This window comes from Hesperophylax consimilis, chromosome 2 (genome assembly GCF_061612785.1).
Source record: "Hesperophylax consimilis isolate HC1 chromosome 2, BYU_Hcon_1.0, whole genome shotgun sequence".
Classification (NCBI taxonomy): Eukaryota; Metazoa; Arthropoda; class Insecta; order Trichoptera; family Limnephilidae; genus Hesperophylax; species Hesperophylax consimilis.
In genome coordinates, this window is record NC_142837.1 from 18,520,458 (window position 1) to 18,545,675 (window position 25,218).

The 25,218-nt window shown below is 36.9% G+C and overlaps 1 protein-coding gene across 1 annotated transcript in view; it reads left to right on the forward strand.

The window, feature by feature from the left end:
• LOC149425775 (uncharacterized) overlaps positions 1-25,218 on the forward strand; it is a 299,336-nt gene that overhangs the window by 221,333 nt on the left and 52,785 nt on the right. The gene's annotated exons all lie outside the window — the stretch shown is intronic.

The window sequence follows — 25,218 nt, forward strand, 5'->3', positions numbered from 1 at the left end:
TCCAATAAATGGTTCCCGGGGCGGCGGTACACATACCCTCCTCCCAAATTGTGATAAACGTCTACTTTCAAATGTAAAACATAATTTAAAACGTACCTAAATGCCGGCCTCCGTGATCGAGGGGTAAGGCTATCGACTAGCAATCCGAAGGTCGCGGGCTCAAAAACATTTTACTAAAATAAATATGTACTATTTTACAATTAGTGTTTGGCAACCAGATCTGAATAGCCAGGTACTATCCCAACTTCCTCCTCGTCATCTCCTTCGAGGTTCACAATATCTTCAGTCTCACAACAACCCCAATTGGGGATGCCATAGTCTCACTGGCTCCAGACGGTAACAGTTGGGACTCTGGTGCGATATTCAGATAATGATTAATACATCAGTGAATAACATTCATTTAACATGACCACCCAACGAGAGGCTGATTTGTTTCACAGTTTATGGATGACACGTGCAGTGCTATACTAATACCAGCTAGAGGAGAGCGTAAAACACTTCAATATTTTTTATTTAAATTTTGATAATTCCTCGATGCTTTATATTAATGTTTCATAAAAAAATACAAATCAAATCACACCACTTCCAGACAAAGAAGCCGATATGTTTTTATACACTAAAAACGTTTATTTGGATATTCTCTGTATGAAAACTAATTTCGTTAAAAAATAATACTGTATTGTGAATTTGATCAGACCTACTCTTCGTTGTTAAGATAATGCACCTGCGGACTCTGGCCTTAGAGTAATAATACTCTAAGTCTCTGGCCGCCGGCCAGGATATAACAACACCCTGATTAGAATACATTTAATTGTTTTGTCTTTGATTTCATAAATATTTTTAATAAATTAAAAACGGCTATGGAATTCCACGTTTTGCCACCGCGTTGCCGGATACTTTTGATTACTTAACACGGCTAAATATTTCAAAACGACTTATTAACAATTTCAGAATGTACTTTATTTATTACTGTTTTAAAAATGTATCTGTTTCTTTAGACAATTTTTTTTTATAAAGTGCTGTCGCGCGTTGGACCTGGGGTGCCCTGACTTTCCCTCGGCCAGCTCAGAGCGGGGCATGAGACGTCTCTCTCATAGTCAGGGTTCGGGGTCAGCGCGAGGCTCAAGAATCCATATCCCACCGTCTACACAAAACACTCCCATACGACTGCTATCCCCAAATGAAAGAGGTTAGATTTTTTATGAATCAACATTGTATTTGAGCGGCAAAATGGACATTACATGGGTGAATAACAATAGAATACAGGTTGTTACATCCTAACTGGAATTATCATCAAAGGGTTCCCTAATCTCTCTCTGGGGAGTAATTAACAGCTCTCTCTCTCTAGACCGACAGGCAGCGTGGACGAATTTAGGTTATTAGCGGACACATTCAAGGGGTAATAGGAAGCGTAAGAAACTCACAGCGTGGCGTGGTCGGGACATGGGAGTCCTCGGGGCATCCTGTTGATTGTAGGGCTGAGCGCCGTGTTTCAACCAAGCGGTGCCAGCCTGTCGATGTTCAAAGCGCGCCATTCTCGTACATTATGCTTTTCGGCCGTGCGGTGCGAAATTGGGAACGCGGGGCCGGAAAGCGCACACGTCCAGCTAGGTCAGAGGTCGGGGCGTGAGAAGGGACGAGGCGCTTGGTCGCCGGGGGTGGGGGGAACTCTAGCGGATCTTTTGTGCGTTTTCAACTCCGTTTGGTCCAGCAACCAACCTGATAGTTCCCGCTACTCAGGCTAGCAACTGTAGGATCTTCGCGCCTAAAATCTGTTATATGACACCTCCCCCCGCGTTCGTAAAAAAAGGCGACGTGGTAATGGAGCATCAGGGTTAAAAGATCCTCTATATGCCTCCCTTGGGGTTTTTTGACAAAACAAAAGTTGCCCTTAGTTTGAGAGACTTGGATGGCCAGAGAGATGCCTAGCTAAAACATAATGACTAGCTTATGCCATAGGCTAGGTAACAATATTTGTGGGGAGAAATGAGGAAGGGTACATAGCATGTTTGGAGCAAATAATTTTGGGGAGAGAGCAGGTGTGGAAACAACAAGTAAAATTATGCAATTAGAAAACAATAGACATGGTTATGCAATTGAAAGATAAAAGACAAAATTATGCAATTGAAAGACAAAAGGGCATGGTTATGCAATTGAAAAAACAATAGACAACATTATACAATTGAAAAAAAACAAAAGAGCATGGTTATGCAATTGAAAAAAAACAATAGACAACATTATACAATTGAAAAACAAAAGACGGAATGTTAAGGTGTGATTCTAGGGTTTCATTGGTCTGGAAGCTAAGTTTGCGTTGCGTTGGTTTTTTGGTTTCGAAGAGTTGCGAAGGAAACGAGATTTCACTGACTCTAAAAGATTACATTAACACTGTAATCTGACCCATTGAGATAACACTCAGGAGTACACTTAGGCCTTGGAAAAAACACTTTGCTTCGTTGTGGGCGTTGATGTTTGCGAAGTGGGGCTGTGGTTTGCGGGGCTGCGGCTATGGTTACAGTGGTCATTGGAGAGAGTAGTCCAGGTTCCGTAGTTATGCCAGTACGAGTCCTATGTGCTATTATGGTGGGCACGGATCGTATGTGTTGGTTATCGGAGCATAATGTAGCTCAGGATAACTCTTTAGAGATGCGCAGTTTGTGTTTACTGGAGGGGCAAAGGGTAATTATGTTTCACCCATGACCTGGTATGCGTCACTGCATGACAGAGCAAGAGACGGTATAACTGGCATTGGCATTGAGGGCAAGAATTTGAACTCCGGGACCAGCGTATCCGAAAGGTAGTTCAGAGTGTCATAAAGTATAGTGGGACAACTCGGCTTGCAGTGGTGCGACAAACGTCATAAATATGAGTGGTATGGTCTGTGCTTTCAGGAACAAGATGGAACAAGTGTGTAGCGAGTAGTAGTCGAGGGACCTTTGTAACCACAGCGCAGGCTGCTAGGAGGTGAGGCTCAGCTTGGCTGCCGGAGATGGCATCCGCCTGGGCTTCTTTTTAAATCCGGGGGGAATTATTATTAAAGCAAATTTCTTGAAGTTTACCTGCCTAGGGACCAATGAAGAAAAGTTTGGAGAGAAACAAAATGTGTCCAGAAAAATAAACAAACGAGGTTTAGCTGCCGGTCCAGAGAGTGACGAAGAGTGTGAGAGAGAGGTAGAGAGAGGTTCCTAACTAGTTTTGATTACATAAACATTATCCTTTATTAGGATGACTTGGCGTTTGCCGAATGACAAACTGTCTTGGTTGAAAAAACAACCGGCCTTCCTTGGCCTATGTTAACATACAGGTGGTAACATTTTCGTAGGATTTCAAAGAACAAGACAAAAAATTCGTGAACGAGTCACGGCAACAGCAGGGAAACTAATTCATGAATAAAGGTTGTCAGAAGAGACAGACGATACGCCAAGTGCGTATCATACATATTCAAAATTCATGAATGTGTTTCGTTGAGGAGAGAAAAAAAATGACAACATACGTGAAAGGTGAGGTAGGAAGCCTGTTGGTGACCGGAACAATTACCGATTCGAACTCGAAGTGAGGGCGAAATATGGTCGACAACAGATTTTCCACTTCATACATATGCCTGAGGGCATGGGGGTAGGGAGGGGGAGGAAAAAGGACGGGAATTGAGTTACGAAATTTGCTAGAGACTGGACTAATTTCCAATTCAACCTCTATGTGAGAGTGAAACATATTCAACCAGCAGATTTCCTGACTCTTTACATTTTAATAAAGTGGATTAATTTTAAACAGCATTTGAATACACATTGTACTAAAGAGGCTAATCTTTTGCGTGTATTTGGCAAAAGATTAGGGGTCGTTTTAAACTTCTACATGATTGTGAGAAAAGACAGACCCTAGTTCCAATTTCACAAACCTGGGATTCTTCTTATTCGTTTCCCAGATGACGAGTTTAGTGGTTTTGTGCCCATCGATTAACTCCTGCGGCACTATGCCCCATAATTGACAGTGAAGCTGAAAACTAGTCCTTTTGGGATAGTAGATATTCCTGGGCTTCTTTTCTTTTTTTGGAAAGCAGCAAAAACAGGAAGTCCACGGGCATTGGCGTTGAACAAAGGGGTTTCTGTGAAATACTTACGTAGTTCACATATAAAGGTTTGATATTATTTCGTTCGCACGATTCATGGTGAGTATTGTAACGTCTTCACGTATAGTGTACAAGTATGCAGTATATGCAAGGTACAACTCAATTATAGACAGAAGTCAAAGAGTGTAAAAACAGTTCCTTAAAGGAGATGACGATGTCGATATTATGTCGTTCACACGAATCACGGTAAGTATTATTATTACGTCTCCACGTCTCGTGTACAGGGTTGTACACAATTATACACAAAAGCGGTTCTCATGACATGTTAATGACACACGACCAAATTATACACAAGAGCGGTACTCATGGCAAATTAATGTCACACGACCAAATTATACACAAGGGCGGTTCTCATGGCAAATTAATGTCACACGACCAAATTATACACAAGGGCGGTACTCATGGCAAATTAATGTCACACGACCAAATTATACACAAGGGCGGTACTCATGGCAAATTAATGTCACACGACCAAATTATAACACATGGTTATAAGTATTAAGTAATTGTAACGAACTTCTCGTGTAGTGGTGGATTTTTTAAGGATCTCTCCTATCGCGTGACAATTTTTTTACATTTAAATATAATTCAACAAAAGCTAGCAGTATCATTTGATACTGTTTGCAAAGATTTGTTAGATTGACTAACTCCGTAGCCTGGAGAGGCGTACGATGGAACAATAGAGAAGATAAACAATTTTAATGTTACTTCATGTGTTACAAGGTGCAAGATGATGGTAGAAGGTATTTCTACTTACATCGAGCGATGGGTGGGAACAGGCCCATAATGGCTTTACATACTGTTCATTGTAGCGTGCAATTGGGTTGCAAACACTTGGTTAAATGGTGAGACAAAGGTTGGGTGTTTATATTATGCAACGATGATCGAACAAAGTCCTGTTGATTTACGTTGTGATATAATTATTTGCGTTCGAAGATCAGGATAACCGTAAGGTTTTACTAACCTGTCCCGTAGGGTTGAAACGTGAGGTACGAGACATACGTGACGTAACAGTAGAGAAAAGAAATCGAGATCTCGTCATACAATAAAAGACCTTAATGGGTTTTACATACTTTTAGTTGAAGCGAGTCCAGTTATTTGTATGTGGTTTTATAGGACCGACATTTGGTTTTCTTTTATAAATACAATTTCCCAAAATGGATGTGTCAAAATCCAATTTTGGTAAGTGTGAGCTTGGGTAGGACGCCATCAATTTTTGAAAGGAAAAAATTGAAAAAAAATGAAAAAATTATATACATACAAAGAGGACAATTATGTGATTAATTGCTACTTGGTTCTTGCCTTTGAGACCACTATAGGGTTTTACATACTCAAGGTAAAGTTGAATTGGACAAGAAAGAATTAATGGCTGTACTTGACAGGTTTTCTTTTTTTTTTAAAAAAAGGGGTCGGTATTTAACACTTTGGAATTTACAAAATCCGAACTCTTTTGGATGGCACTCTTATGAGTGATTACCAATCGTTATTTTACAAGGACAAAAACAAAAGTGGGGTGGTTCTTTCTAACACGACGAAGGGAACAAAATGAAACGAAAATGGGGTGACATGACATAAACATTGCATAGTGTAGAAGTTGAGAAGCAAAAGCGGGTTCGCGACTTCCCGGCGATTGTAACTCGAAAACGTGTCTCTATTCTAAAATGATCAGTTTCAGAACAGGTGAGAAAATAAAAGGTAAAAAGGGAGAAAACGATTGTCGTGAGGGAAAGAACGTTATTACAGGAATAATACTTCATGGTCATAATATGTTAATATACATTTATTTACAAAGGTAGGTTAAACTCGTTTTTAACGAATAGGTTGACATGTAGTTGACACTTTACACGCCTAATTATGGTAAGACTTCATAAGCTTACAATAGTTTGTGATAATGCACAATGGGTTAGTTTAAAGTTGCTGGGGTGGTGGGGCAGTTTCAACTGTCTCCTCACTTCCAGACTTTACAATGTCCTTAATATGGTAATTACCAGTATGTTTGCCAGAGGAGTCGGACAGGTAGTAAACTAAGTCCGATATTTTTCTTACAACCTTGGCCTTGACAAAACGGGGTGCCAGCTTGGCAGAGAAGTACAGGGCTCCTTGAGAGAGGGTGTTATTCCTTCTCCAGACAACATCGCCTACATTAAAAGTGATGTTGTCCGTGGTGGTTTTGTTGTTTTTCCTGTCTTGGTGGGATTCCAAAATGAGGCAAACTTCGTTTAAATGGGCCAACGACACAATTTTCTGTGAGGTGATAATGTTTTCATATCTTTGTAGGAGGCCATCAGTTATAACTGGTAATAATTCGGCTTCCGAGACAGGGTGGGAAAGTTTGATGTTGATGGACTCGGCCCTCTCTATGAATGTTGCCACAGTTTCGTTTACTAATTGTTTAATGGATAGTAACGATAATTTAATTCTGTGTTGGGCCTCTGATTTGCCGAAGCTAGTGATCAGGGCTGATCTGAGTTTATTCCAGTCCTTGCATTTTGATTTTTGTATTCGGTGCCACGGGATTGATTCTGGAGATATTAGTTCAATAAAGTTTTTCTGCAGCACGTCAAATGGAACATTTTTAATTGAGGCCGTTTCTTCGATTCGGTCAATGAAATCCAGTATATCAGAAACACCGTTATATTTGATCCTCCAAGGAGTGAGATCGTATGTTTTTTCTTGTGCCGTGATGGGTGCATTGTCTTGTTTTACTGTAACATGTGTCCTGGTTTCTTTGTTAGAAACGGGGATTTCCAAAACTGGGGTATTGGGTGCCTTGTCTTCACTTGCAACGGATAGGTTTATTTTCCTGATGAACTTCTTGTTGAATAACAAAGCGTATGCTTTCAATGCTGACTTTGATTTGTTTAGTGGTGATATTCCTCTGTCTTTTAAGACGGCTTGTAGGTGCACTTTGGATAAGTTGTGTACATTGGGAATGACACCCATGTCCAAAGATGTAGCCATTTGATTGGAATTCATTGTTAAAAATGGTTTAAAAAGGAAAAAAAAACTCCGAAATTCTTCTAAGTCTTTTTGAAGAAAAATTGGCCAGGGGGACACTTTAGGATTTGCATTATTTAATTTTTGTGGGCACTATTCGCACTTATATTCACTGCACTTGAGGAAAGGCACGAAAAAAGGCACAAAAAACAGCACTTCAGAAGCGAAAAAACACTTTTGATGGAAAGATTTTATATTTGCTTCATTTACTGGCACTAAATCGTGAGATTGAACACACGTTCTTATTATTGCGTCGAGAAAGCACTTCTTTGCAAAAAAAACACTGCACTTCTGAAGTTAATTTGAAACAATTCACTTAAAATCACTTTTATAACAGTCAATGCTGAAGAAAAAACAAGAATATGGACAAACACCGTACCTATATAATTAATCGGGATAAAGAATTATTTGTGTTTTACAGGTTGTAGCTGATATACTTTTTAGAAATCAGCTTCGATGGGCCGTTGGGTGTATTGTGCTTTTTTTAAAAAAGTCACTTCCGGTGTAAAAATTGGCTTCACAGTTCTAAATCCTGACTGTTATTATTACGGTGCAATTTATGCCGAAATTAAAACAGTGGGTTTGTTTTGTTAAACAAAGAACACAGAATCTAGGTTATTGAAACAAAACATTATGTTCGAACTTTCGTTCTCACAGCATTTGGCGGGAATTTCGCGCGTCTCTTTTATTCGTTCGAGAGAATTCCTACCGTTATTTTTTGCGGCAAAATGCGCTTGGCAACAAAGTCACGACGGGATTGCGTGCGTTTCTTATTTATTCGAGAAACTTCCACCGTAGTTTTCGCGGCAAAAATGCTCTTGGCACAAAATTGCGCGCTTTGTGTGGACAAAATTGCATAGTACATGTTTTCAAATTGGGGACAATCGTAAAGGTAATTCTGTGCAGTCGGGAAGGATATGTTTAAAAAAAAATTCTGCCCCATGTTGGTCGACAGTGTCGCGCGTTGGACCTGGGGTGCCCTGACTTTCCCTCGGCCAGCTCAGAGCGGGGCATGAGACGTCTCTCTCATAGTCAGGGTTCGGGGTCAGCGCGAGGCTCAAGAATCCATATCCCACCGTCTACACAAAACACTCCCATACGACTGCTATCCCCAAATGAAAGAGGTTAGGTTTTTTATGAATCAACATTGTATTTGAGCGGCAAAATGGACATTACATTGGTGAATAACAATAGAATACAGGTTGTTACATCCTAACTGGAATTATCATCAAAGGGTTCCCTAATCTCTCTCTGGGGAGTAATTAACAGCTCTCTCTCTCTAGACCGACAGGCAGCGTGGACGAATTTAGGTTATTAGCGGACACATTCAAGGGGTAATAGGAAGCGTAAGAAACTCACAGCGTGGCGTGGTCGGGACATGGGAGTCCTCGGGGCATCCTGTTGATTGTAGGGCTGAGCGCCGTGTTTCAACCAAGCGGTGCCAGCCTGTCGATGTTCAAAGCGCGCCATTCTCGTACATTATGCTTTTCGGCCGTGCGGTGCGAAATTGGGAACGCGGGGCCGGAACGCGCACACGTCCAGCTAGGTCAGAGGTCGGGGCGTGAGAAGGGACGAGGCGCTTGGTCGCCGGGGGTGGGGGGAACTCTAGCGGATCTTTTGTGCGTTTTCAACTCCGTTTGGTCCAGCAACCAACCTGATAGTTCCCGCTACTCAGGCTAGCAACTGTAGGATCTTCGCGCCTAAAATCTGTTATATGACAGTGCCTATAAACTACGTTTTATTACTTATCCACTGGAGCGATCTCTGTCATATTTAAGACCGGTCGGTGGCCGAGTTGACATCGCGTTTGGGTCCCACCCAGGCGCGGCGTAGTGTGTTCAATTCCTGGGCTGGCTAAGTCCTCCATCACAACACAAGCAACATTTTCAGCTGACTGTGGTGGTAGTAGGAGATTTTCAAATATTGTCAGGTTATTCGAAATCCGGGAATGTATGTCTTTCTTTTAAAAAAGTAGTTTATATTGTTTTCGTTTTAATGTTTTCGGGGGATAATTATACCAGTACAACTCAATTACTGTCAAACTTGTTGTGAAATCAGATATGAGCGCATCAGCAGAATGCTGCCTGCTCATTACATAATAATAATAATAATAATTGACCCCGTACTACAAATAAACCCAAGTTTTTTTTAAGTTTCTGTGAGTACAGCTCCCAAGTCTTGCTCAAGTGCATGTCCGTCCGTAACACTTAGTCAATGTACTTATTTGTTCGTTGTCCTCTTTCCTAATGTGAAGTTTATATTTTGATTTTAATTAATATATTTACACGTTTTTTGGGGTAAAGTTTTATCCCATTCATAAAAAAAAACTTTTTCTTCTTCTGTTTTTATCGAGATTAAAGCAAACTATGATATTAACATATATTTTTGCATTTGTGTAGAGTTCACAACTGCACTCAATGCCAATAAATTTATAAATTCCATTGACTATCTCTCTGCCAAAAAATACAAGGCTTACATCCCTTCATTTAATGTCTCCCGCATGGGTCTAGTGAGAGGTATCCCCACAGACCTATCCGAGGAAGAACTCATCACGGAACTTATTATCCCAGCATCTTCGGGGAAAGTTTTAAAGACTAGGCGGCTGAATTATAAAGATAGAACTTCCGATTCTATAGTTTGAAAACCCTCCCAAACTGTAGTTCTTACATTTGAAGGCCAATCTTTTCCCTCTCATGTGTACCTTTTCCACAACTCTCTCCCAGTGGAAATTTATTCATACCCGACAATTCAGTGCTTTAACTGTTGTCGGTTCGGCCATTCCAAGCAATCATGTCGTTCTTCTCCTTGCTGCTTTAAATGTGCAGAAAGTCATTTAGCAGAGCAATGCCCCTCCCCTTCCGACCCCCCTACTTGCATCAACTGCTCAGGCTCTCACACAGCCATAAATCCATCCTGCCCCGAACTTTCACGCCAAAAAAACATTAAAAGTTATATGGCTTCCAATAGCGTATCATACTTCCACGCTTCTAAAATAATAGCTCCCTCTAAAAAATCTTTTGCTGAAGTCGCCTCTCAACCCCAGTTAACTCAAAACATTATTCCTCCAAACTCGTCATACAGGAAGACTGTAATGACAAAATCTGCTTCTCGTCCTCTTAAATCCCCCGGATATGATCATCTTGGCCATAACTCCCAGCTCTTGTTCCCAAATGGTAACATCAGCTCCCCATTTCCACAAAATACCGTCTTTCCTTACACCAATTCTTTGAACTGCAATTCCTTTATCCCTGATTCAAATCCCAATTCCTCAAACAACATTATTTCTAATGACGATTCTAATATTATTCAAACTCTCATCATGTTACTTATTTCTATAATTAATAACAATAATTCCCTACCGTCTAACGCTGCCTCTATACTCTCCTCCTTAAATTCTCTTGTTTCCAATGGCTGCCCTGACAGCAGGGATTCTTCAGTGGAATAGTAGAAGCGCCCTCTCCAATAAGGCTGACCTCATCCGCCTTCTACAATTACACACAATTTCTATTGCTGCCATCTCTGAGACTTGGTTTAAACCATCTCAGCTCTTCAAGGTGAGTGGCTACCAATGTCTGCGGGACGACCGCATTGATGGGAAGGGTGGTGCAGCCCTTCTAATCAAAAACTCCCTGTCCTTCACCCCTATTTCCATTAAACCCCCAGATTCATCCTTCCAGTTAGTGGCAGCTACTGTCTCTAATATTACGTTTGTATCCCTCTACATTCCCCCTTCTACCCCATTTGACATTTCATTATGGATCCACATGTTTAGAAAAAAATCTTCTCCCATGGTCATTCTGGGTGACTTCAATGCCCACTTCCCTCTCTGGGGTTCTTCATCAACGGATCCCTCAGGAATCAAAATAATTGACCTTATGGACTCCTTGAACATGTGCCTTCTAAATGACGGATCCCCAACAAGGTTAAGTCTACCTGGGCAGAGCCCTAGTGCGGTGGATATAACTCTTTGTTCCCCAAGTATATATCCAATAATTTCCTGGAGAACTTCATCAGACCCCTGCGGCAGTGACCACTATCCAATTATTATAAATCTGGCTCAAGGGTTAAATACTAACCTCTTTAAAAGAAAGCCAAAATTTATCACAAAAAAAGCCGACTGGTGCCATTTTAGAGAATCAGTTCAGGGTCACACACTTTCCCTGCCTACCCCTTCTTCAGATAACTGCACCTCCTCTTACAAATCTTGGTGTGATTCCATTCTAAAATCTGCAGACAAGTCTATTCCCAAATCATCCCCTGTAAGCACGAAGGCTCACCCTCCCCCCTGGTGGGATGAAGAATGCCTTCGAGTGCTGAAGGAGAGGAAAGCGGCCAATAAGATATACTGCCAACAGATGACAATGGAAAATTTCTTGAAAGCCAAGAATGCCCAAGCTGTTGCTAAACGTACATTCCGTTTTAAAAAAAAAACAGCTGGCGTAATTTCTGCACTAATATATCCCCTGCTACTCCGGCGGGGGAGGTTTGGTCCATGATTCGCAGGTTTAGGTCTTCCTTTTCCCTGCCTAAGTCATCTCACAATTCTGGTATTTGGATTTCTGACTTTCTTAACAAAATTGCTCCCCCTTATGTACCTAATCTTGACGAAGTGCCTGTTTTATCTTACTCCCCAAATTCTTCATCTTGGCTAGATGCTCCATTTTCCATAGACGAGTTAAAAAGAGCCACGGAAGACCTAAAAGACTCAGCTCCGGGCAATGACGAAATCTTGAACATATTCATCCGCCACACTGATGACGATTCCCTTTCCTACTTTCTCTCTCTCATTAATATCTTTCTGGACTCTGGTATTATTCCCCTGGACTGGAAAATTCAAAAAATCATTCCCATTTGCAAAAGTACCAAAGATCCAAGTCTAGGCTCAAGTTACAGACCGATTGCTCTCTCTTCAACACTTTGCAAAGTAGCTGAAAGAATGATTAAGAATAGATTAGACTGGTTTGTAGAGAAAAATCATATTCTTCCCCCTTCCCAGTTTGGATTTAGAAAGGGTAAAAGTACCCTTGACAACCTTTCCTCTCTTGTTACAGATGTCAAATTAGCGTTATCTAAAAACGAATATTGTATTGCAGTATTTTTAGACATCTGTGGAGCATACGACAATGTAAATATACCCATTCTTAAAGAAAAGTTACTGGCGATTGGCATTCCTCCTAAATTGGTTCAATTCATTATCAATTTGCTCTCCGAAAGAACTGTTTTTGTAGATGGATCCGAATCCTCTCCCCACATAAGACAAATATTCAAAGGACTCCCGCAAGGGTCTGTCTTAAGCCCGATACTGTATAATATTTACAAATACGATCTGGAAAAATCTATTAATTTTATGTGCAACATACTCCAATATGCTGACGACTTAACGTTTTACAAAATATCCGCCAATCTTTTCATCGCAGCATCAGCAATTAACAACGCTCTTAGAAAACTCTTGGCTTGGTTAAATAGTAATGGTCTTGAACTTTCCCCTGCCAAAAGCAAAGTTGTCATCTTCACTCGTCGACGAAAGCTTCCGGATATTCAGGTAATATTTGGCGATGAAATGATCCCTATCTCGAAGGAAGTTAAATTCCTTGGAATGTTTTTGGACTCCAAGCTTACTTGGAACTCTCATATAAATCACGTTGTTACAAAATGTGAAAGCAACATCAATCCCCTCAGATTTCTAGCAGGAGTGTGGTGGGGATCCCACCCAGCTTCATTAAAACTTCTATACAATGCCCTCATCCGAAGCCATCTCGATTACGGATCTTGTCTGTTTGATCCAATGTCCACTTCAAATTCTCATAAATTAGATAAAATCCAGTCAAAATCACTTCGCCTTGTCTTAGGAGCCATGAAATCTTCTCCAATCAACGCAATGCAAGTGGAATGTTGCGAACCTCCCTTACATATAAGAAGGCGATGCCTAGCAGAAAAATATGTTTACAAAACATGTTCAATAACATCCCATCCCTTGATTCCTATACTTCAATCCTTAAAGTATGAGGTTAATTCAAATCACTTTTGGAAAAATCATACCCCTCCCCTTTTTTATGATTGCTGCAACTCTTTCCTGGATTTATCTACAAACACCTATCTCAATGAATCTCTTCCCTTATACTCATACCCCTATGAAAGCCTTACTTTCTATCCGAAGGTCCATCAATTTATAGGAATAAGTAAAAAAAACATTAAAAACTCAACTCAATTAAATAATGCAGAATTTAACACAATTATTGAAAACAACTGGCCAAATTACATAAAATTTTTCACAGATGGCTCCAAACTCAGTCAGGACTCCCATTGCGGGGCCAGTGTCTATGTTCCTCACAGAAAATTGTGTTTCCCACACAAACTTCAAAAAAAGAATGCTCCATTTTCTCTGCTGAATGCATAGCTATCATAGAAGCTCTTCAACTCGTCAAATCATTAAATATTAAAAACGCACTCATCCTTTCAGACTCGCTTAGCTCACTACAAAAAATAAGCGCATCCCCACTCAATTCCAGTAACGACTCTCTAATCTGCTGATGCACTGATGCATGTCACTGGTTCATGCATCAGTGGTCCTAGCCTGGATACCGGGACACCTCGGTATTACTGGGAATGACATGGCTGATCAACTTGCTAAGGAAGCCACTGCCCATGGTCCGTTAAGTGATATCCCTATTCCGGTTAGAGACCATTTCCCTATTCTAAAAATTAAGTACCAACTCCAATGGTCTTCTGACTGGAAAAAATCTTCTCTGATAAAAGGTCACCAGTACTCATTAATTCAACCTTCTATTCCTGTTAAGCCCTGGTTTCACAAATACACTACCATGCCTAAAAAATATATTTCTTCCTTAACCCGAATGCGGCTGGGTCACACTTGTTGTCTTAGCCATCTTGCCAGGTTCCACATAGTCAGTTCGCCGTACTGTGATTGTGGGTCAGAGGATACTCTGGACCATAATTTTTTTGAGTGTCCTATCAATGACCAATTTCCAAACTTCATGCATGAATTGGTAAAACTTGATATTAAATTGCCTACCAGTATTCCCTGCCTTCTTAGTTTAAACACTCCTGAAATTTACCATTTGTTGGCAAAATTTACTTATAAAAATGGCCTTAATATCTGACCATAATAATAAATATAAACCAAATTTCTTTCACTTTCATTTGTATTCACTTGTTCAGGTTCCTATTTTCATCTATTTTTACTAATCCCAACTCTGCATATTTTGACTGAGTTAAAACACTATTCTTTATGCACTTGTATATTTTTCTTGATTCTTTTATTGTATTTGTTTATATTCATATCATTAAACTGTTTTTAAAAAAATAATGCTTCTAATTTTGTAAAAATCTGTTCTTTTAAATAACAAAAAATGACCACTACTATTGTGCACAGGTTCCTATTTTTATAATTTTGTAATTACCCATTATTACCAGCTCTGTATTGTTTTTGTTCAGTTATGTTTATGTTACACCCATGTTATGTTTATGGTAGGTTTATGTTTATGATATGTTATGTTCATGTTATGTGCATGTTATGTTATGATATGTTTATGTTATGTTCATAGTATGTTTGTGTTATGTTTATCTTTATGTTTTATAATCACATTTGTTTACTCCCATATGCTGTGTTTGTTTATAAGATTGCCAATTTCATAATTCTATTTTTAAAAAACGCTACTAATTTTAGAAAAATCTTTGGTTTAATAACGAAAAGCGCCCACTTATATTGTACACAAGTTCCTATTTTTATAATTTTGTGATAATCTACTGTTACCAGCTCTGTACCGTTATGTTAAGTATGTTATGTTTATGTTATGTTATGCTTATGTTATGTTTATGTTATGTTATATTTATGTTATGTTTATGTTATGTTTGGTTTATTTATGTTACGTTATGTTATGTTATGTTGTTTTATCAATGTTGTTTTGTCAATCATGTCAATTTTATCCTGTAATTTGTTGTATTTATTAATAAGAAAAATGTTGTAATGTATGGCCAAGATCACTCTTAATGGGTGAAAGCCAAAATAAAGAATAATAAAAAATAAAAAAACATATATTTGTTTTTCTTTTTTTATTCCATCAAGTAGTTACGGTTCGTGATTAAACAGATTTTCTTGAGGATATATAGTGTATTACGTTAAAAATAATTGAAATTTTGAAGAGTAAGTTTAAACTAATTATAAAAACTGCTTTTCGTCATCGAAGTTATTGAAATTGGAAAACTATGTGCCTAAATTCTACATTTCAATCAACATTCCGTTAATGCTGCAATGACCCCGGGGTCGGGGTCATTGCAGCATTTCACTCAATTGGTTTATGAGTATATAGCTTAATTTATATGAGATTAAAAAAAAATCATATACGAATTTGGTGGGCAGTTAAATTGTCTGACGTTGATTATAAGTATTGTTATCGTAAACTTTATATGCAAGACGTAGAAAATGTTAAAGTCAAATTTGTTCAACTGGCTTTGGTCTCCTCTACCGATGAAGCAAGTGATTTCATTGTATAATGAAATTCATTGGGCCTCTGTGAAAAATTTTTCACATAAAATATAATCGAAAAAATTGATTAAATTTAATTGCATTTGTAACCACCTTGTGGTGTTTTTTTAGTTTTTGCATTATTTTATTTCACTGAAAGATGCCGACTTCCGGTCATATTGTTTTATAATATTTAAATAAATGTGAGATAATTCTTTTGAATAAGAAGATTTAATTTTTATTTAGAGAACTTTAAAATATAACGATTTCCGGTAAGATGTGACAATAATTTATACAGAATATTAATATTTAAAAAATAATATTTATTCGATTTGAATGATTTGAAGGATTTATGCCAATCATCGGGACTTTCTTTTCAAGAGTTATGCGATTATAAAGTTTACGATTTTTTTTAAAATCCTAATAAAAAGTAATAATCGATAAAAATTGGATGAATTCATTGGTTATAACTTAAAATATAGATCATTTTGTATGTCTCCATATTCAAATTCGGAGGTATGACTTTTTTATGTGACACATCTCACTAGAGCGCCCCTGTCTTTACACGTTAAATACAGAGAAACTATGTCGCCACCCAGTTGGGCAGCGTTATGGGGCGGGTTAAGGTAGGGTCTGTAGGAATGAATTTATTAATGCGGGTCTTAAAGAGGCCCGGATTATATGGAGGAGGAAAAACGTTCGTTCCACATGCGAGCCGACTTACGATAAAACGAGTTGGAGAAACGACCCGTTCATATATAGATAACATCAACATTACTGTGAACGTGTGTTCCGCTCGTGTCCGTCGAGTATCAAGCACGTGCACGGTGCACCGGGGATCAATGCTGCTAGCTCCTTTTAACAGGCTCTAATAAAATACCCCTAGAATAGACACAGCATACGCACATTTCGTCATACATGATTTTACCGCACATATGCCTCAGGGATCTCATTTCTACAGTATTTAGTCTACTTTCAGCCTTCTTCTGCCAGTTTCATGCTCACTTCCATATATTAGGGTAGGTACCAGCACTCCATGGGGCGGGTTAAGGTAGGGTCTGTAGGAATGAATTTATTAATGCGGGTCTTAAAGAGGCCCGGATTATATGGAGGAGGAAAAACAGATGCTGATAGCTCGTTCCACATGCGAGCCGACTTACGGTAAAACGAGTCGGAGAAACGACCCGTTCATATATAGATAACATCAACTTTACTGTGAACCTGTATTCCGCTCGTGTCCGTCGAGTATCAAGCACGTGCACGGTGCACCGGGGATCAATGCTGCTAGCTCCTTTTAACAGGCTCTTATAAAATACCTGTAGAATAGACACAGCATACACACATTTCGTCATACATGATTTTACCGCACATATGCCTCAGGGATCTCATTTCTACAGTATTCTGTCTACTTTCAGCCTTCTTCTGCCAATTCCATGCCTCATTTCCATATATTAGGGTAGGTACCAGCACTCCATTGTGGACTGCTAGCTTCGCTTCTTTGGACAGTTTTTAGTTAGCTCCAACCGCGTCCAATCATCCATTAATTACCCATTATAACCAAGAACCCAGCCTCCCCTACTAAGTCACGAAGCCTAATCAGGAGAGATGGTAAAAGATACAGGTTCAAAATTTCCTACGTAACATTATTCCTTTTGCCGCCATTTTGGATTTTTATGGTCGAAAGGTATCCCTAAACCAGTTTCTTTTTCGATCCGGCCCGCCACGCAGTAGATGGGCAAACGCATCCGCCGCCAGGACTTAGACAAACCTCACCCTATGAACCCGTGTACCCCTGCTAAGTTATGATTTTTTTATGGATTTGTTTTTGCGAAATTTTCGTTTCAATCTAAATACGCATACATTTCTTATAAACAATTCAAGCAACACACGTCATTTTGATTTGAAACGGTACCATCTCACAATCATTTCATGCGATATTCGACTCTAGAGACTAATACTTTGAGTTCAATATCACAAAAGATTACGGAATCACTTAAAACCTTGTGATGAACAGCCCACCGATTGCCCCTTGATTGGTTCATTTAGTAAAACCATATATAGGGACACAGATCAACTTTGTCTAATAACTTCTTACCTGGATCAACATACTACGGGAATAGATCAATATATATGAGATCAACATAAGTATGCCAATTTGGGTAGATCAACATAAATTATGCATCCGATTTCTATACAAATTTTGAAAATTTTATTAACGGTATATCAAATGGTTTTTCTGGCAAACTGGCAACATTGATAATTATTGTACCACTGTTGCCAAATCATACAGATGTATTCCATAATAGCCAAGTTATTTGGTGTTAAAGGTGGATCAACTTAGTCTAACAACTTCTTACTGGATCAACATACTACGGGAAGAGGACATATATATTGGCGTTTGTTTTACAGGCGACTGTTGTATAAATAATTACCTAAACAGTATTTAAAACATTGAAAAAACTGAGAATTGACGCCTGAGTTAAGAAGTCTTTAAAGAAAAAACATGTACTTTTAACATGTAAATAAAAGAACCAAATGTGTTTTTTTATATTTCCGGAGCATTCTTTGATTTTTTTTTGGTTTCGAGAAAATTTTATATAATTATGATCAACTTAGCATCTAAATAGAGAATATATATATATTTTTTAATTATTTTAAATTATGAAGAGGGAAGGTGAATACAAATATTGATATTATTTAAATGGAAAAATTTCAAAATCACACGTTCATACCAAGAAGAGATTTTTTTTTATTTCGAATAAGCATTTTCTAAATTTATTCTTTTAATATACATAACACATAAAAATACTCGTAAAGTAGCGAATTCGGAGCCTTAATATAGAGAATCTTCCCTCTTATGAAAATAGTTAAACTTTAATATCTTAATTATTTAATATACGTTTACCCAGCTGCAATTGCTGGGTATGATCAGTGGAAGACTGCTTCAAATATTTTGATGGTACTATTGACGTAATCGATATTCTTTATCGAATGGTCAATAGTCACTTGAGCTGAGAAAACTTATAAATATGACAGACAAAAGATTGAAAAAAAATTAATCAAACGAAAACTTCAACAGTTCGATCACACCATGAGAAGTGATATAGACCGATAAAAGAGATATTATACAGATTAACTGATTGACTGAGAAGAGTAGTTATTCAGGGCAACATTCCCAAAAGTTTTGGGAAATTTCTGTACGAAATTTATCTATTTTTGGCTGTGTTTGACATCATTCTAATGGGTGTTTCAAATCTTTAAAGTTCGGGCAGGGACCAGTAATAATTGGAGACAAAAAGTCAGTGGAAATTTTTGATGCCTTATTTCTCTGTTAGAGAGTTTTTGCTACTTCAGATAGTTATGATTTGATGTACTGAAGCCACAATCTGTACGAATGCAAATCCGTTGAAAAAGAATGTTGAAGGCCCGAATGCTGTTTGTTTTGATGAAATTCACGTCAAACCACACGCGTATAAATCTGACGGATATAATTTAATAATAATTAATGGGTGGTAGGGCCGAAACAAATCGTCAAAATCTAATTTAAACACAAAAAAATGAGTTTTGTTCCAATATTTAATCTCTGCGGCGTAAATTCTTGTAGAATCTGCGCCAAATAATTAATAGAATCTCCCTAATGGAAAATACGCCATCAGTGACGTCACAGTATAGTAAGCAGTCTATGATAATGGCGTCATTTATCATTTTATCGTAATATGCTCCCATCATTTGATAATCCCCGACGGCCGGAATATAGAATTATGGGCCGTGAAAATTCAAGCATCATTGATTTTAGTTCTCATATACATAATACGAATTTGTTTTTATTGTTGGTTCCGGGGATAGAGAAAAGGTTGAGAGTGAATGTTATATCATGTATCTAGTATGTTGTAAAATTCACGTTTAGCAGGATTGGGGTGATATTACTCTGGTTAGTTTGCTGATGATTGATTGCAAAGTGAACGTAAATAGATGGGTGGATCATTACTATCTTCATGAATATTACCAGGAAAATAAGCTGTACATGTCTCGCAGTGGAGATATTTTGATGCTAGTAAGTACACGCAAAACAATTTCAGGGATGGTTATTATTTCAGATTTGTTATAGTTGTTTGTTTGTTTTCTTTTTAAAATTATTTTGTTCATCATCAAAAACATAATCGAAATTTAAACAACCATATTTTTCAAGCTAAGGTAAGAACAGTAATAGTCAAAATGTATAATAAAGAGAGAATAATCGAAGGTAATTTGAGTTGGACGTAACATTGGCATGCATTGAGGCAAAAATTTTGGTAGTTTTTTATACGTTCAACGTATAATAATTTATACGAAATTCGCTGTGAGTGAGTAAACTGGTTATTGCGCGACCTTTTTTGAATATTTCTATGTTCCATAAAACACCCAACCGGGTATAATAATTATTTGTTGATACAAATTTTCTTTACACCAAACCGTTATAATGTTAAGTTATGTTCTGTTTAATACCCAATCTGGCATTATAAAGGTTTGCTAAATACCAACAGCTTAACAATAAACATTTGATATTTATTTTACTAATATCAACAAAACTATTTATTATTTATTGGACAATTTGTACAGCGAAGTTTTTGTGAGATATCAGGTTTTGGGGCGCTTTAAAGTTGATACAGGTTGATGCTTATATATGGAATGTAATACGACAATTGGGTTTATTCTCTTTTTCACATCTATTTTTACAAGTTTTCATAGAACAAGTCAACATTTTGCCGTGTTATTTTGTAAAATGAACCGATGATGCCTCGACCATAGTTCGCACAAGAATGATGACGTCACGTTTTCAAATTTCACTTGAGACCATACGCCAGCACAGCCGGTTCCAATGGAACCGGTATGGGGAGTGGGGATAATACGCTTTTAATCACTTAGGGCAGGTCTACTAATATTCATATGTCTATGATCTGAACCCATCAATTTTTAAGTACAAGACACCTTGCGAGAATCTTTCTGTAACCCAATGATAGGTAATCACTACCAGCCTGGTAATCATTAATGATTCCAAATAGGTATTATTGTAGTAGACGCCACATTAAGGGCAGATTGCGTCCGTTTGTAGGAGACCAGAGTCTATTTTTAAATTAAAAATCCTTTATTGTACTTTTCTGGACGGTCTAGGCCCTCTGATTGGTCGAATTCAAATCATATGTTTCGAGTTAATTTCGCGTAGAGGGTCTGCAGGCAAAAAAATGCCACTCTAGCCCTCAATTTTAACCAACCGTAAGGTTCATTTCTGTTTGCAGGCGACCGGATCCAAAAAAATAAGACTTTAAAATTAAGACCCAATTTCATACTGAAATAGGATCGCCACATGTAATACGAGATTTCTTCAAAAACATCGTTTCGGTTCATATAATTTTTGGATAATATCGAAGAAAATATATTTTATAAAGTTTATAATCCATTGGATTAATTAAATTACAATGAAAATTATCCACAATTACGTGATTATGTTTGACGTTTATAAAAAATCACGCGTTCCTTGAAAATGGCCGATACGCACGGCGGCTATAGATGGCCGACAGAGAGCACCTCTGGCGGTATAAGAACAAACCAAATGACTGGCGCGAATATTTAAATATGCAGTAACAATACACATAGTTATGCAAAATTACTTGACCATTAACAAACGTTTAATAAGAAGATTTTTTCTTGGTGCTCTGCATCACTCTGTGATGGCTTTATTTATTTTATTAAAACACAAATGACTTCGTTTACGTTACTTTATCATTTACAACCTCTACATGTTTCATGAACGAAGTTAACCTCATAAAGAGTATACACTGAAGTCAAAAATTAAATATAGATTACAATTGGAAAGAAGAAGTGGAAGGATGGGGGAGGGGTAAGAGTGAGTTTATCAGAATTAAGAATTACAATATCGTTAGACGGGAAAAACCAGTTGAGTAGGAAAATATTTAAAATTGGGCTTGTAATTCTTTTTTGCTTATTAATTATATCTGATTTTATATTGACATATTTTCTAATTTCTAAAATTTCAAAATTATTTATTTGCGATTTATATCCTGAGTGAAGTATTTTAAGACCTGAATTTTTATCGAAAGTGTGATCATTATTCAAAAGATGATTTGCATTTCAGATTCACTATTTCCATTTGGAGCCCTGATATGTTGTTTAGTTCTGACTTCAAAGTTTCTATTGGTTCTACCTTTGTAAAAGAAATTACATTCATCCCAATTGAGTTTATAAACTCCTGATTTTTTTATTTGATTTTCGCTATCTTTATTATTAAGAATATATTTCTTCATTTTGTTAAACGTAGTGTAAAACGCCGGTTGAATAGTACCAGGAATGATTTTATTTTTAATTTTAGAAGTATCGTTATCCACTATCGTTATAGAATTCTACGCCATTGTTTATTTCTATCTTTAAAAATACCATTTGAAGAGAATATGTTTAATTTTTTATTAGTATTTCAACTATCAATTTATTAGAATAACCGTTATTAGATGCTATTTGGTTTATGAATATATTGTTTTATGGTTATATGCTATTTGTTTTTTTCAGGTCTTAAAATACTTCACACAGGATATAAAGCATCGTAAATAAATAATTAAGAAATTAGAAAACATGTTAATACAAAAGCAGATATAATTAACAAGATTTTTTTTTATAAACTCTTTCAAATATTTTCCCACTTAACTGGTCTTTCCAGTCTAACGATATTGTAATTCCTAATTCTTATAAACCCAGCCTACCTTACCCCTCCCCTCTCCTTCCACTTCTTCTTTCCAACTGTAATCTATATTCAATTTTTTACTTCGGTGTATACTTAATCCTGATGAGGTGAACTTCGTTCATGAAACATGTATTGGTTGCATATAATAAAGTGATATTAACAAAGTTATTTGTTTTTTGATAAAATAAAGTTTAATCGGATAAGATTATTTTTTCTATTCCCGTTGTATATCAACGCATATGTACACAATAAAATGTAAACATTATATTTATTTATTTATTGGACAATTACATAGCGCTGCTTTTGTGACACATCACCTCAGGGGCGCTATATTGTAATAATCTACCTTTATATATAGATTTTTACTCTCCTGATGGAGGTGTATATATAATCTAACTTTAAACTTTATTAGATACAGTAACAGTTGTAGGTAAAGAATTATCATCAAATGGATTAAAATTAACACCTTTTAACTAAACTGACTGCTAATCTCATCCCACAATCACCCTCCAGTTATCCATAAACAAGGGTACAATTAATCAATATGTAATAATCTATTATTTCAGTCAACTTTGTTATAACTATCTTTAATTGTTGTGACAAACTATACGATATTGATTCTACATACTGGAGCCAATTTAATGGCGTGTTACTGTGATATTATCGTTGTAAAACGTTTTATTGTTTTATTATTTTTCATTCTCCTTATACTAGTTAACTTGGCTGTATCATACTTTTAGACTTGTTTTTATCGCACTTTAATCACATTTACTTACATTATTATTATTATTTCATATGTACCACTTCATGAAAGAATAGATATGACTAAAACTCTCAGATAGAAGACTTGTTACCGACTTGACTATTATGTTTAAAATAGTTAATGGAATTGTAGACAGCCCTGATTTACTGATCCTGATTTCATTCAAAATAACAACTGGAACTACTGGATCGATAATTATTTTTAATATCAATAACAATGTCAAAACGGAGTCATTTAGATATACGTTCGAACCTAAATTGCATGATGTTAGCAATACCTTAGCTGAAATAGTAGATGTGTTCGATTGCACGAAAGATAGTTACAAGAAGGCTATAACAACATACCTCAATTATAATAATAATCATTAAGGTTAGCTTAATACGTATGGGTTATACATAATTATAATAGCAAATTTCAATTTCTGATTACTGTTTCACTAAATTATTAATTAATGGTGTAAAAAATAAATAATACAAATATTCTCATGTGTACACTGCATACATCTCTTTTATTTATCACTTTTGTGCAAAAGCCTTTTTAAGCGTAAAAATGAAAAAACGCTTTTTTGTTGAGAAAAAGATAATGCTTATAATAATAATAATTAACTGTTTATTCCGGTATGTGTGGAGGTTAGTGCAGTCCCACACATTCCATATGGAGATATAAAAAATATATGATAAAAAAAAGATAGAACAGAAAAAAAACAGAATAAATTGAAAATAAAATAGAATAAAATGATAAAATTAATAGAATAATAGAAAGTTGAAGCCTTTAGGGAGCCGTGACTATATTAGGCGCTAGTATTTTTTTCCAGTGTGCGTCAATGCTGGAGGATGGAGTGAGGCGAGCTTCCATAGTGAGGATATTTTCAGAGCTTCTTATCCTTTCCCTCATTCCTGCCACCCTCGATCTAATAAGGGCTGCATATCCGGGAATTCGCCCCTCCGTGAACATACGGGAAGCGCTGCAGTATCTGGGGAGACAAAACATTGTCTGGAAGGCGTTGTTGTATTGGACCCGTAGTCTTTCTATACTACTCTTTTTGTAGTTTGCCCATAGTTCGCACGTGTACAACGTTGCGCAGAAGGAAAGGAAGAGCGTCCTTTTCACTGCGGTACTGCAAAGGCAAAATCTTCTACTGAGCATGTTTGCTTTAACGCTGAGAGCTCGTCTTTGTCTGTCGATATCATCATCGTCCATCAGATTACTGGTGATTATGTGTCCAAGGTTCCTTCCAAGGGTCCAAGGTTCCTTCGTTCACCTTCATGTTCACACCGTTTAAGGTATGAACTTGAAGGTATGAATTATAAATATAAACAAAAGATGAAACAGAACAAGACACAAAAAAAAAAAGATAACGATCTCAACTGGGAATCCAACCCAAATTAGTCGCAAGATAATATTGTTGATTATGAATTTAAAATATGAGCTCGAAAAAAACGAGGTATAATTATTACGTCTCAATGGTCGAGTGGTTAAATACATTATCCTGGTAAGACAGAGATGCTGGGTTCGATTATCGTTTTGAAGTTGAGAGTTTCTTTGTATACAGAGCTTAATCGTTTTATTTAATCTGTCATAATTACAATTTAGTTAAATTTGTTAGTTTTAGTGAAAGCAAATCTCTGAAAACAGCCGTATTGGTCTTCGGCAAAATAATTAGTAATTACCGCAGAAGAGTCCCAACTGCTTTCAACTATCCGGACCGTGCGGTACTATGACATCCCCGAATGAGGCACACAGAGAAAAATGATCCTGTTAAAAAAATGATAGCATACCAATTTCCTGATAATATTAATTATTAGTCATTCACAATATATCGAGAAAACGGTTTTATTTTCCTAATAAATATCATGAAGAAATGCGTCAATATCAATATTTGTATGAAAACGTGTTCCGTGTCCTAATAAAACATTAGACTGATACTTTGTTACGAACTCAGTCAATTTATATATATATTTTTTAAAAATATTTTTCAATCATGTCTTTTAAATTGTAATTCAGTACACACTAATTTTTTTTATTTTTTCCAATTTTATTTTCTAATCTTCTACAAAGATAATGTATGTATGTGAGTAAAATTTTAACTGTTAATAAACACAAATATACTCACG